This window comes from Rattus norvegicus, chromosome 7 (genome assembly GCF_021556685.1).
Source record: "Rattus norvegicus strain SHRSP/BbbUtx chromosome 7, alternate assembly SHRSP_T2T, whole genome shotgun sequence".
NCBI lineage: Eukaryota > Metazoa > Chordata > Mammalia > Rodentia > Muridae > Rattus > Rattus norvegicus.
In genome coordinates, this window is record NC_141540.1 from 10,403,154 (window position 1) to 10,418,414 (window position 15,261).

A 15,261-nucleotide genomic window follows, 5' to 3' on the forward strand; every position below is an offset into this window, starting at 1 on the left:
GAGCTCTGGGAGATCTGGTTTGTTCAAAACCCCTTCAGTTCCTTCTCTAACTGCTCCATTGGGGACCCTGTTCTCAGTCCAGTGTTAGCTGTGAGCCTTCGCCTCTGCATTTTTCAAGCTCTGACAGAGCCACTCAGGAGACAGCTACATCAGGTTCCTGTCAACAAGCACTTCTTGCTTCCACCACAGTGTTAGGGTTTGGTGTATGTATATGGGATGGATCCTAATGTGTGGCAGTAGCTGGATGGCCTTACCTTCAGTCTCTGCTCCATACTTTGTCTCCATAATTCCTCCTTTGAATATTTTGTTCCCCCTTTTAAGAAGGACTAAGGCATCCATAGTTTGGATTTCCTCCTTCTTGAGCTTTGTGTGGTCTGTGAATTGTATCTTGAGCATTCTGAGCTTTTGGCTAATATCCACTTATCAGTGAGTGCATACCATGTGTGTTTTTCTGTGATTTGGTTACATCACTCAGGATGATATTTTTTTATAAGAACAACTGAAGTTTATTTTCTCAAAGATTGAGAAGAAAAAATACCTAGTCAAAATGTTAGCATAATTAGTTGGTCCTGATCCCCAAAGTCATGTTTTGTATATGCAGAGGAAAGGTTTTCCAAATCCTTCCTCTTCAGGCTCATGACTCGAATACTGCCATTTGGGTGACATGATTTTCCCTGTCTTTCTGTGTCTGTCACACTCTTTTACTTAGAACTTGGTAGCAACAGTAAAAGCTCTTTCCCCCCAGAGCTCAAGGTTTGTGGCTACTCTGTGTGCATATCATAGTGATAAGCCACTCCAGAAATTTTCCATCTTTATTAAATTGGGTATTTCTACACTTGATCTTAGCCAAAAGGCCGAGAAGCGATTAAATTGGGTATTTCTTATTTACACTTCAAATGTTATTCCCTTTCCCGGTTTCCAGGACAACATCCCCCTAACCCCTCCCTCTCCCTTTCTATATGGGTGTTGCCCTCCTGCCCTCTGCCCAAGAAACCTGTAACTGGGGTTCCAGCCTTGGCAGAACCAAGAGCTTCTCCTTCAACTGGTGCCCTTACTAGACTATTTATTGCTACTTATGCAGTTGAAGCCCAGGGTCAGTCCATGTATAGACTTTGGGTAGAGGCTTAGTCCCTGGAAGCTCTGGTTGGTGGGCATGGTTGTTCACATGAGGTCTCAAGTCCCTTCAATCTCTTTCAGTCCTTTCTCTGATTGCTTCAACGGGGGTCCCATTCTTAGTTCAGTGGTTTGCTGCTAGCATTCGCCAATGTATTTGCCATATTCTGACTGTGTCTCTCAGAAGAGATCTACATCCGGTTCCTGTCAGCCTGCACTTCTTTGCTTCATTCATCTTATCTAGTTTGGTGGCTGTATATGAATGGGCCACTTGTGGGACAGGCTCTGAATGGGTATTTCTTCTGCCTCTGTTCTAAACTTTGCCTCCCTGTTCCCTCCCAAGGGTATTCTTGTTCCCCTTTTAAAGAAGGAGTAAAGCATTCGCATTTTGGTCATCTTTCTTGAGTCTCATGTGTTCTGTACATCTAGGGTAATCCAAGAATTTGGGGTAATATCCATTTATGAATGAGTGCATACCTTGTGTAGTTTTCTGTGATTGGTTTACCTCACTCAGGATATTTTCCCATTCCATCCATTTCCAAAAAATTTCATAAAGTCATTGTTTTTGATAGCTGCGCAGTATTCCATTGTGTAGACGTACCACATTTTCTGTATCCATTCTTATGTTGAAGGGCATGTGTGTTCTTTCCACCTTCTGGATATTATAAATAAGGCTGCTATGAACATAGTAGAGCATGTGTCTTTGTTATTTGTTGGAACATCTTTGGGTATATGCCCAAGAGAGTTATAGATTGATCCTCAGGTACTGCAATGTCCAATTTTCTGAGGAACCTCCAGACTGATTGACAGAATGGTTGTACCAGGCTGCAATCCCACCAACAATGGAGGAGTGTTCCTCTTTCTCCACATCCTCACCAGCATTTGCTGAGGATCAAAAACCTGAGTTTTTGATCTTAGCCATTCTCACTGGTGTGAGGTGGAACCTCAGGACTGTTTTGATTTGCATTTAACTTATGACTAAAAATCTTGAAAATTTCTTTAAGTTTGTCTCAGCCATTCAGCATTTCTCAGCTGTGAATGCTTTGTTTAGCTATGAACATCATTTTTTATTAGGCATATTTGTCTCCCTGCAGAAAAACCTCGTGAGTTCTTCGTACATTTTGGATATAAGCTCTCTATCAGTTGTAGGATTGGCAAAGATCTTTTCCCAATCTGTTGGTTGCCATTTTTTCCTAAGTACAGTGTCCTTTGCCTTACATAAGCCTTATAGTTTTATGAGATCTCAATTGTCTATTCTTGATCTTAGAGCATAAGGCATTTTTGTTTTGTCCAGGAAATTTTCTCCAGTGTCCACGTGTTCAAGTTACTTCTCCGATTTTTCTTCTAGTAGTTTGAGTGTATCTGGTTTGATCTGGAGGTCCTTGATTCACTTGGACTTAAGCTTAATACAGGGTGATAAGAATGGTTCGATCTGCATTCTTCTACATGCTGACCTCCAGTTGAAACATCAACATTTGCTGAAAGGGCTATCTTTTTTCTATTGGATGGTTTTGGCTCCTTTGCCAAAACTCAAGTGACCATAGGTGTGTGGGTTTATATCTGGGTCTTCAATTCTGTTCCACTGTTCTATCTTCCTGTCTCTGTACCAATACCATACAGTTTTTATTACTGTTGCTCTGTAATACTGCTTGATTTCAGGGATAGTGATTCCCCCGGAAGTCCTTTTATTGTTGAGGATAATTTTAGCTATCCTGGGTATTTTGTTATTCCAGCTGAATTTGTAAATTGTTCTTTCTAACTCACTGAAGAACTGGATTGGAATTTTGATGGGGATTAAATTGAATCTGTAGATTGCTTTTGGTAAAATGGTCATTTATACTATATTAATCCTGCCAATCCATGAGCATGGGAGATCTTTCCATCTTCTGAGATCTTTTTCAATTTCTTTCTTCAGAGGCTTGAATGTCTTATCATACAAATCTTTCACTTGCTTGGTTAAAGTCACACCAAGGTATTTTGTATTATTTGGGACTATTAAGAAGGGTGTTGTTCCCCTAATTTCTTTCTCCAATAGTATCTCTTTTCTGTAGAGGAAGGCTACTGATTTGTTTGAGTTAAATTTATACCCAGTCACTTTACTGAAGTTGTTTATCAGCTTTAGTAATTCTCTGGTGGAACTTTTGGAATCACTTAAATATACTATCGTATCATCTGCAAATAGTGACATTTTGACTTTTTCCTTTTCAATTTGTATCACTTGATCTCCTTATGTTGTCTGAATGCTCTGGCTAGGACTTCAAGAACTTTATTGAATAAATAGGTAGAGAGTGGGCAGTATTTTCTAGCCCCTGATTTTAGTGGCATTGCTTCAAGTTTCTCTCCATTTAGATTGCTGTTAAGTAATGGTTTGCTGTATATTGCTTTTACTATGTTTACTAACGGGCCTAGAATTACTGATCATTCCCAGACTTTTATCATGAAGGGGTGTTGAATTTTGTCAAATGCTTTCTCAGCATCTATTGAAATCATTATACGGATTTTATCTTTCAGTTTGTTTATATAGTGATTTACATTGATGGCTTTCCATATATTGAACCATCCCTGCATGCCTTGGATAAAGCCTATTTGATCAAGATGCATGATTATTTTCATATGCTCTTAGATTCAGTTTACAGGAATTTTATTGAGTATTTTTGCATCGATGTGCATAAGGGAAATTGGTCTGAAGTTCTCTTACTTTTTTGGGTCTTTGTGTGGTTTAGTCATAAAAGTAATTGTGGCTTCATCAAAGGAAATCTGTAGCATTCCGTCTATTTCAATTTTGTGGAATAGTTTGGATAGTATTGGTATGAGGTCTTCTATGAATGTCTGATAAAATTCTGTACTGAATCCATCTGGACCTGGGCCCTTTTTGGATGCCAGACTTTTAATGACTGCTTCTATTTCTTTAGGAGTTATGGGATTGTTTAAATGGTTTATCTGTTCCTGATTTAACGTTGTTTCTTGATATCTGTCTAGGAAGTTGTCCATTTCCTCCGGATTTTCAAGTTTTGTTGAATATAGGCTTTTGTAGTAGGATCGGATGATTTTTTGAATTTCCTTTGATTCTGTTGTTATGTCTCCCTTTTCATTTCTGCTCTTGTTAATATGGACACACTCTCTGTGTCCTCTGGTAAGTCTGGATAAGAATGTGTCTATGTTCTTGATTTTCTCAAAGAACCAGCTTTTTCTTCTGTTGCTTCTTTGTATAGACCTTTTTGTTTCTACTTGGCTGACTTCAGCCCTTAGTTTGATTATTTCCTGCCTTCTACTCCTCCTGGGTGTATTTGCTTCTGTTTGTTCTAGATATTTTAGATGTGATGACAAGCTATTGATATATGTTCTCTCTTGTTTCTTTCTGCATGCACTATGAGTTTTGCTCTTAGCATAGCTTTCACTGTGTCCGATAAGTTTGGGTATGTTGCACATTCATTTTCATTAAATCTAAGAAGTCTTTAATTTCTTTCTTTATTTCTTCCTTGACCATGCTATCATTGAATAGAGCATTATTCAACTTCCATGTAAATGTAGGCGTTCTTTCCTTATTGTTATTGAAGACCAGCTTTATTCTGTGGTTGTCTGATAGGATACATGGGATTATTTCTATTTTTCTGTATCTGTTGAGACCTGTTTTATGACTGATTATATCATCAATTTTGGAGAAATACCACTAGGTTGTGAGAAGGTATGTCCTTTTATTTTAGGATAGGATGTTCTATAAATATATTAAGTTCATTTGGTTCATGACTACTCTTAGTCTGTCTATGTCTCTGCTAAATTTCTGTTTCCATGATCTGTCCATTGATGAGAGTGGGGTGTTAAAATTTATTATTATTGTGTGAGGTCCAATGTGTGCTTTGCGCTTTAGTAAGGTTTCTCTTATGTATGTAGGTGGCCTTGTATTTGGAGCATAGATATGATTGAGAGTTCATCTTGGTGGGTTTTTCCTGTGATGAATATGAAGTGTCTTTCCTTATTGTTTTTGATGATTTTTGGTTGAAAATTTATTTTATTTGATATTAGAATGGCTACTCTAGCTTTCTTCGTCAGATCATTTGCTTGGAAAGTTGTTTTCCAGCCTTTTACTCTGAGGTAGTGTCTGTCTTTGTCTCTGAGGTTTGTCTCTGAGACTTGTTTCCTGTAGGCAGCAAAATGCTGGATCCTTATTGTGTATCCAGTTTGTTTATCTGTGTCTTTTTATTGGGGAATTGAGTCCATTCATGCTGAGAGTTATTAAGGAATAGTGATTGTTGCTTCCTGTTATCTTCGTATTTGGAGGTGAGATTCTGTTTGTGTGCTTGTACTTTTTTTCTTTTTTTGCAAAACGATTAGTTTCTGCTTTTTCTAGGGTGTAGCTTGCCTCCTTTCATTGGGATTTACCATTTATTATTCTTTGTAGGGCTGGATTTGTAGAAAGATATTGTGTAAATTTGGTTTTGTCATGGCATATCTTGGTTTCTCCATCTGCATAAATTGAGAGTTTTGCTGGGCTGGCATTTGTCACCTCTTAGGGTCTGTGTGACATCTGTTCAGGATCTTCTGGCTTTCATAGTCTCTGGTGAGAAGGCTGGTGTAATTCTGATAGATCTGCCTTTATATGTTACTTGACCTTTTTCCTTTACTGCTTCTAATATTTTTGTTTGTTTGTTTTGTGCATTTGGTGTTTTGACTATTATGTATCGGGAGGAGTTTCTTTTCTGGTCCAATCTATTTGGAGTTCTGTAGGCTCCTTGTATGTTTACAGGCATTTCTTTCTTTAGGTTAGGGAAGTTTCCTTCTATGATTTTGTTGAAGATATTTACTGGTCCTTTGAGTTGGGAGTCTTCACTCTCTTCTATACCTATTATCCTTATGTTTGATCTCATTTTGTCCTGTATGTTTTGGGCCAGTAGCTTTTCCTGTCTTTACATTATCTTTGACAGTTGTGTTGATGATTTCTATGGAATCTTTTGCTCCTGAAATTCTCTCTTCTTTCTCTTGTATTATATTTGTGATGCTTGTATCTACAGCTCCTTTTCTCTTTGCTTGGTTTTCTATATCCTGGGTTGTCTCCTTTTGTGATTTCTTTATTGGTTTTATTTTTATTTTTAATTCCTTCATCTGTTTGTGTTTTCCTGGAATTCTTTCAGGGATTTTTGTGTTTCCTCTCTAAGGGATTCTACTTGTTTATTTGTGTATTCCTGCATTTCTCTAAGGTAGTTCTTTATATCTTTCCTGTGGTCCTCCATCATCAAGATCAAATGTGATTTTAAATCTAGTCTTGCTTTGCTCTTGTGTTTGGATATTCAGTGTTGGCTTTGGTGGGAGACTTAATCTCCGATGATTCCATGTAGTCTTGGTTTCTGTTGCTGGGGTTCTTGTGCTTGCCTCTCGCCATCAGGTTGTCTCTGGTGTTACCTTGTTCTGCTATTCCTGACAGTGGCTAGAACTTTCCTATATCCCTGTGTGTCAGGAGTGCTATAGACCTGTTTTCCTGTTTTCTTTCAGCCAGTTATGGGAACAGAGTGTTCTGCTTTCAGGCGTGTAGTCGTTCCTCTCTACTGGCTTTCAGATGTTCCTGTAGGCATGTGACCTGAGTCCACCATGCAGGTCACTTGAAACAGAAAAGTTAGTCTTGTCTCTGGTCTCAGCCCTGATGTCATTGCTCAGGGCTGGTTTTCAGCTCTCCATGAGGGCAGCAACCAGAAGGGCCTGCCCCGTCTTCTCCTGGGTCCCGGTGAACTGGAGGCCTTGATGGCACTATGTGTTTTCCTCTAGAGTCAGAAATGTGGAAAAAGCATAGTCTCCTCTGGTTTCCCAGGCGTGTCTGCCCATGTGAAGGTCTAGCTCTCCCTCCCACGGGATTTGGGTGCAGGGAGTTTTTTGTCCAGGTCCCTTCAGATCCAGGCACAGTCTGGACCTCAGGGCTCCTGCAGCTTGAGTGCCAGGATGATATTTTCTAGTTCCATCCATTTTCCTACTTTCATGAATTCAGTGTTTTTAATTGCTCAGGTGTATCCCACTATGTAAATGTACCCCTATTTTCTGTATCCATTCCTCTGTTGAAGGACATCTAGGTTCTTTCCTTCTTGAGGCCATTATAAATAAGTGCCTGCATTCTTTTTCCCTAGGGGAGAGACTCTGTGAGATTTTTTCCTCTTCTGCATTAGCATGTCTATTGATATTATAATTGCTTAAGTCTTGTTTATTCAGCCTTTTCTAGGTAAGAGAGGCTCAGAGCAGAGTTCCTGGTATTCTGGCTCTTACAATCTCCCTGCTTCCTTTTCCATGTTCCATGAGCCATAGGTCCAGTAGTTGTATTGCAGATGTATCCATTGGGGCTGTTGTCTCTCTGCATTGTGTTGAGTTGTATGTGCATACACGTATTGGTGCCCCATGGCCCCACCGACACGGTACCGAGAATCGGGTGAAAGCTTGTGGGATTAAAGAAACATACACACACAGGTTATTCGTGTCAAGCCAGGAGAGGAAGAGAGAGACTCCTGTAGCATTATTCACCACTTATATACCCAAGTTCCCCAGGTAGAAAATATCTGGGAAGCACAGTGGGAAACCCTGGCTTGTGACTGCCTGGCTTGTGACTTCGGTAACAAAAGACTGAGTACGTGACCTGAATTAATTAGGGAGAAATCCAGGAAGACCAGCCTAAATCTCAAGGACAAAAGCTGAGAAAGCAAAAGGCAGGAGCGAATTCACTACTGCCCAGGTGTGGCCCTGGTGTGTCAGTTCCACATGCATCAGCCGGGCTCAGCAGGGGTCATGCGCTGGAGACACCGGGTGTTTGCTCAGGAGATACTTGGTATTGGCTCCGGCTGAAAGCATTTTGTGATTATTTTCTTCCTGTGCCGTAAATTCATCAATCTCACGACTTTATGGCCATACAGCCCAGAGTCACGTAGCCACTTTGAGTCATACAGTCACAAAGCGGCCAGGCCCAAATCCAATATGGCTCCCTACATACATGCACATGCATGTGTGTGTGTTTGTGTTTTAATAATAGTTTCCATTCAATAATAATAGAAAGAAGCATCATTTTTGAAGGATGATAGCTACATTTGTCTGTGGGTATACAGATGTAGTTAGAGTTAATGCTGTCTAACAGAGTTGTAGTAGAGATTCTTGTCTAATATCCATGATGTCACTGGTCCATATAAGTTGGTCAGGTTTCTAGCAGTGAAAGGAAAATTATACAGATTTAAGCTTTAAAAATATGAAGTTAAAAGAGTAAGTTTCAAAATTCACAGACTCAGGACTAAACACTGTGAAAAGCAAGTCCAGGCAGCTCCCCCCTGCCGCTAGGACTAACAGACCATAAAGATAAAGAAAAGGAATGCAGGAACCAGCCCGAGTTATCAGGACTGACCCAAACCATCTGGGAGAAAGGCACCTCCCCCAGCTTACTCAGAGTCACACCTTAACCAGATGTCCTTCAAACCCTGATACGCCCCTAGCTTCTAAAATCCTGTATGCTCCAGTCAATACTTACTCTCCTGCTGTGCTGTAATCTCACTGCCATGTTTAAATGAGCCAATCACTTATAGCCACGCCAGAAATTAGCCAATTGTGTGTAAATGCGCCAAACCCCCTAGCCTTCCCTATATAAACCCCTGACTTTTGAGCTTCGTCGTCGACACCTCTGGCTAGCAGGATACGTGTCGACCCAGAGATCCCCATAATAGATATCCGTAATAAACCTCGCCTTTGCTTATTACATCCAAAAGGGTCTCTCTGTGTCAGGTCCGCGATTTCCCGTGACTTTAGAAAGGGTCTCTCTTTGGGGATCTTTCAGCAGAAGGTATGATTTTCCTTTAGATGAGTATGCTTAGGTCCACTTAGACAGCTGTTGCTTATCACCATGATGTCAGTGCCACTTTTGCACTTGCCATTCTGGCCATGGTTGTGGTTTATTATCTGGGTAAAACTATTAAATGCTTCTCGTGGAAGATTGTAAGGTAATTTCTGATACTATGGAAACTAGACCACAAAAAAGAGGCTTTTATATTAGATACAACTCAAATAATACATGTCTTCGCTTCAAAAGTGTGAGGTCCTTCAGTAATAAAAACTTCAACAAACTAGAGGAAACCAGTCATAACAGCCACAGCTTTTATTATTTCTGGGGGTCACTTGGACTAATCTGACTAACTCCTTGAAATGTTTCTTGTGGAAGCCCTTAGTCCTGCCAAGACTGGACCGCCCAGTTTAGGGGAATGTCAGGGTAGAGAGGTGGGAAGGGGTGGATGGTCAGAGGGGAACAACTTCATAGAAGAAGGGAGATGGGGTATGAGAGAGGGGGTTCATGGATGGGAAACTGGGAAAGGGGATAACATTTGAAATTAAATAAAAAATGTCCAATTTAAAAACAAAGAATTACAAAATAACAAAGAAATATTTCTCATAATTGGTACCAGGATGTTTGTTATTGTGTAGTTCTTGTGGGGAGAATTGTCAGCTCAAGTGGCATATATAACGTATAATATATATACATATATATAATACTTTACTAATATTATCTGCCATTCCCTTAGTTTTCCTGTATGTAATGCAAATACTTGAAGGGCTGCTGTGCCTTCATGTATATACACTGCTCACCAGTTCCATATTCCACTAATTTGACTTTGTCTATTTTTAATCTGCCATATCTCCTGGCCAGGTTATCACACTTAGCTTTGTGGGTTTTCGCAAAACCATTCAAGATATAGGCACAGGTAAGCACTTTCTGCAAAAGACTCCTGTCATCCAGGCAAGAAATTATGCCAACAATTTAAAACTGTTATTTCATAAAGTTAAAGGTGCACTACAAAGAAAACAGTTGCTAAAGGAGAGGACCTATCAAATGGGAGAAAGTATTTGCCAGCTTTATACCTTACAGATGATTTGTATCTGGAATATACAAACATTAAAAAATTATATAACAAAAATGCACCCCAGCCAATAAATGGCTAATGGAATGAGAAGATTGTTCTCAGGAAATGAAATACAAATGAACAACTAACATGTTAAAAAAATATTCAACCTGAACAGCCTCTACAGATATGCAAATTAGATCTATATTCAGATTTCATCCTACCCTGGATAGAATGGCAGCCATGAAGGAAAGAAATAATGAATGCTGATGAGAATGTGGACAAAAGGGAGCTATGTACAAATTTAAGTTACTGTAGCCAATACTCAAAATTCAAAACATTAATCTTCCCTGGGACCTAGGTTTATTATTACTGGATAATTCATCGAAAGGACTCCAGGTCCACATATCACAGAGATGCTTGCACATCAGTGTTTATCACTGTGCCATTCACAAATATGTAACCAATGAATATATAAAGAATACATAACTATTTACCCAAGGATTTATATGAGCCATAGGAAAAAATAAAATTCCATTCACTGGAAAATGGAAGCAACTTGAGAGAGTCATATTAAATGAGTTAAGTCAGACAAAGAAAGACAGAGATCATATATCTTCTCATATTTGTACTTCACATATTTTATGTAGGCACTTGAAATCATATATGTACACATGGCATAATGTGAAGATGCAACTGTGTAGAAGAATACGGGAACTAATGGGAGAGGGAAAGGTTGTGAAAGATTTGTGTGTTTGTGTTTGTGTGTGTGTGTGTGTGTGTGTGTGTGTGTGTACATGTATGTGTGTCTGTGTGAGATCTGTCTAAATACATTTTATATGTGTATGAATGTTTTTATGTTACCCAAAATGTTTAATAATGACTAGAGGAAAATTCAATAAAAATGTACAGCATGGGTGGGTGAGATGTCTCTGTGATTAAAACTTTCGCTGCTCTTCTATAGGATCTGGATTCAATTTCCAGTACCTACACAGAAGCCCACAACCTACTGTAACTCTAGGTCCAGGGGATCTAATGCCCTCTTCTGATCTCCATTGGCATCAGGTACACATGTGTTACACAGACATACATGCAGGCAACAATATACTTAACATAATTAATGATGATGATGATGATGATGAAGTACTTATTAGATTTTCTGATTTTAAGCTAATGAATGACATGCAATGTTTGTATGTGTGTTTGTGCTTGTGCGTGTGTGTGAGTGTGTGTTTGTGTGTGTGTGTGTGTTCACATGTGTGTGGGACCCTCCTGGGCTCCCTCAGTGTTTGCCTCCTGCTGAGCCTTGCTGACACAAGTGGAAACTTTTGTTTTTAAGAAAAGAATATCTTTGCCTTTGCGGTTTGGCCGACCAGCATTAACACCATTGAGTCAGTTAATGTTTTTATCCTGAGAATGTAAACTTGTTTTTCCATTTTGCTTCCAGGGGCTTTTCCACCTGATGGACTTGGTATATATACTGTGAACCTCAGTAAAGCTTTGGCATTTTTGTAGCATGAATGACCCGAGTCTCTGTCTTCCACTGAATGCCCCAGGCCTACACCCGGTTCTCGGTACCATGGCAGCATGGGCACTGTCACGTTTGTGTAAAGATTCTTGAATACTATCATTGGTATTCATCCACAAGTATTAAATTTTCATCAAATATGTGGTCTATGATGTATATGTAGAGTGAATTTCCACATATCTAAGGAACAGACAAAAACATTTAATAGAGAAGGCTCATGTCGTTTAGAAATACCGTGAACTTTTTACATAGTTTTGTTATTGCTGTAGCACAGCCAATCTCTTCCTGAGAATTAAGCTTTTCATATTTTTTCCTGTACTTATGGGAAGTGAAAATTCAGAGATGTCAGCTTTCAAGATATTAATATTTTAGTACTGTGATCATCAGGATTTTAGATTTTAGGCATGTTTATTCTGTCAGGGTTCAATATTCAGGATTATGGATAAATAACTCTGAAGAAAAAAGACAATGAATGAGCAGGGACAATCTTACCACAGGGAGATACTTCAGAATTAAGGTTAAGAATAAATCTCTTTAGGTCTATTTATTACGGGGAAAGTAAATTTGGTGACTAATGTAAATAAAACTGTTCAGTTTGATGCATGTTGTCTTACCTTGTGGAAGCTTAGATAACCAGAGAAGACTTTTGAGAATAGAAAGTGTGGGCTGAGGTATTCACCCAATGGTCTCCTCCTCCATGACTCCAATATGATAACCTGTGGTGTGTGTGGTGGTTTCAATAAGAAATGTCCTCTACAGCCACACATATTTGAATGCTTTGCCTCCAGTTAATGACCTGTTTGTGGATATTGTGGGATGGGGTGGCCTCACAGGAGGAAGTATATCACAGGGTGGGATGGGACTATGGGTGTTTGGGGTTAGATCATAGCCTTGCCCTGATCTTAGTTCACAATTTTGGCTTCATAGTTTTCATGTGGAATGTGGCAGTGCCCTGCGGCTATGCTTATTGCACTGTCATGGATTCTTCACACAGAACCATAAATCACAATTAACTTGTTGATAAGTTGCTTTGGTTATGGTATTCTATCACAGTAACAGAGGCTTAACTAATACAGAAAGTGGTATCAGGGAGTGGTTTCTTGCTGTGAAGAAATCTACCAATAGTTCCTTGAGAGCCAGGGCTTTCAGCCTTCCTAACACTGTCCCTTTGATGCAGTTCCTCATCTTGTAGTGACCCCCAATCATAAAATTAATTTGTTGCTATTTCATAACAGTAACTTTGCTATTGTCATGAATCCTAGTGTAAATATCTGATATCCAGATTATCTGATAGGGGACACCTGTGAAAGGGTCATTTGTCCCTCCCCGTCAAAGGGTTGAGAACCACTACTTTAGAGAAAAATGAATGACTTAGAACTAAAAATGGTTTAGGTTATATGCTGCAAGCAGAGACTAACTGGCTATTTTAGTAGGATTTTGGGAAACAGTAATCTTGAGTAAAATGTGGACTTTTGAAGCCTGGCTCAAGAGGTTTCAGAGAGAAGCAAGACTTTCTCCAGCAACTGGGTTAGAGACCATATAGTGTAATACATTAGTAAATAATATGACTGCTTCTTTCCGAAGAACTTGTCTGAGGTTACATCAAAGTGTAGTGGATTAATTTTTTTGGTAGAAGAAATATTAAAACATTATAACACTGAATCAGTGACACAGTGGTTTAATGACCGGTCTACAGTGAAGAGAAGCTAGTGGGTGAGAAAGAAATAAAAATATATAGTTTTGTGAGAAAAAATATAAGGAATTTTAATGTTATAGCCAATGTTGTGCTGAGAAGCTGTAGTGGTTAAAGAGACTAACACACTTGTCCCCTCCTCCACTCTGGAACACCAAGAATGATGTCTCAAGGACAAGTCTCCACCCAGCTAAGCTTCCAATTTGTGAAAGAACCTGAGAAGTTTTCTGTGCCTAGAAAGCTTTAACTTCCCATGATGTTGTTAATGTGGTTGAAAGGGGTGAGAATCCATTCCAAATTGTCAGACAAACTTGGTATTGTTGTCTTTGTGAGTCTTGTTTTTGAGGCATATTGAATGCAAGAGTTAGGAAAGGGTTGTGGATTTTTTGGTTGCTTGTGGCCTCACAGTCCTGACACAATTGCCTGGACTCAGAAACTATAGTGTGAAGCTGTAAAAATGAATCCTGAGTTTCAGTGGAGACTCCAAGATGTTGGAGATGGATGCCATGAGAACTGAATAGAGGAAGAAATGTATGTTGTGGGCTGAAAATCCAGAAGGAAAGAGCCATTCAATCCCTTGGATATCAAACAGAAAGCTACAGGATTGGATATTTGCCTTGATGAGTTTTGGTTTTGCTTTGGTTCAGGATTTCCTTACTATTCCATTACTCATCTATTTTGGAATGACAATGTAGATTTATCCCAATGTGTGCTGGAAATATATAATTTGGATTTTGGATTTAGCAAGAACTACAGTAAAGAGACTGCCTCAGGTCTCAGAAGGGACTTTGATCTCCTAATTGGTGTCAAGACTGAGAAAGAGAATGGGAAGTTTTAAAGATTTTGTTCTTTTTATCTTTTTTTTTTTATTGTGCTATGGCCACACACCGATGGAGCTTGGAAGTGGAATGTGGTGAGTTGAAGAAGAAATATCTCCTAAATATGCACACAGTTGAGTATTTGATCCCCAGTTGGTGACCTGCTTGTGGCCCTTTTTGACTTGAACAGCTTTGTTAATTTTACACCATTTTTTGTTTTATGCTTTCATAGATTTCATTAATGGATCATATCTTTCTAAACATCTTTGAACATACTTGTAATAGCTACTTGAAGCCCACGCCTTGTTCTTCAGCTATATTGCAGTTCCCCCAAATTGTGTTGCTGGGACCTAGTGGGGACATACTGTTCTAGTTATTGTTGACTGCAGTTTTTGCTGGCATCTAGGCATCTTGGATGATTACAACCCTAGGAGTTGTTACCATGAACATTATAATTAGTTCCTGTTTGACTGTCATGATTTAGGCACTCAAAGCATTTAAAACTTAATCCATTAAACTATTCAGTATCACTTGACCTGGAAGATATATCAAGAAATATTTTCTCATTTGTTAAACAAATTTAGTATACACTGTTTTGTTTCATCATTGAAGTTACACTTGCTTCATTTTCTTGCTTTCTTTGCAACTTTTGATTGCTAAATTAGAAGTAAAATCAGGATAGCACTAGCTAGGAAAGTAGGATTTGTTCTGATTGGGAATTTATCCTGAAAAATATTTATTTGTAAGGAGATTAAAAGAGAAATTTTATGTGGTAGAGTGTGTTTGGGCACAGCACAAACACACTCTTTTCTTTTAAAAATTGTTTTATTTATTGACAAGATTGTACATGTATTTGGTTTATTTTGGTCATATTCACTTTGAATTTACATCTTTCTCTTTTCTATTTTGAATGTGTGTGTGTGTGTGTGTGTGTGTGTGTGTGTGTGTGTGTGTGTGTGTGTGTGTGTTTAGGCAATTTTCATGTGGTCAGTCTCTCGGTCAAATTCAGAAGCTCAGTGATAAAGTAGTCTCAATAGCAGCTTGTTCTGTGGATCCCTGTTGTTACTTACTGAGTAGGCTGCTATGAACTTCCTTCATTTATGTGGGTTCTTAACTCTAAACTCTGATTCTTGAACTCATAACAAGCACTTTACCAGGAAGTGATCTTTTCAGTCTTCAGTTCTTCTCTTCTGCCCCCTGAATCCCTCTGGAGTACTTCATCCTTTCAACATGAACCCTTCTTCCATTCATCTCTTTCTCCTT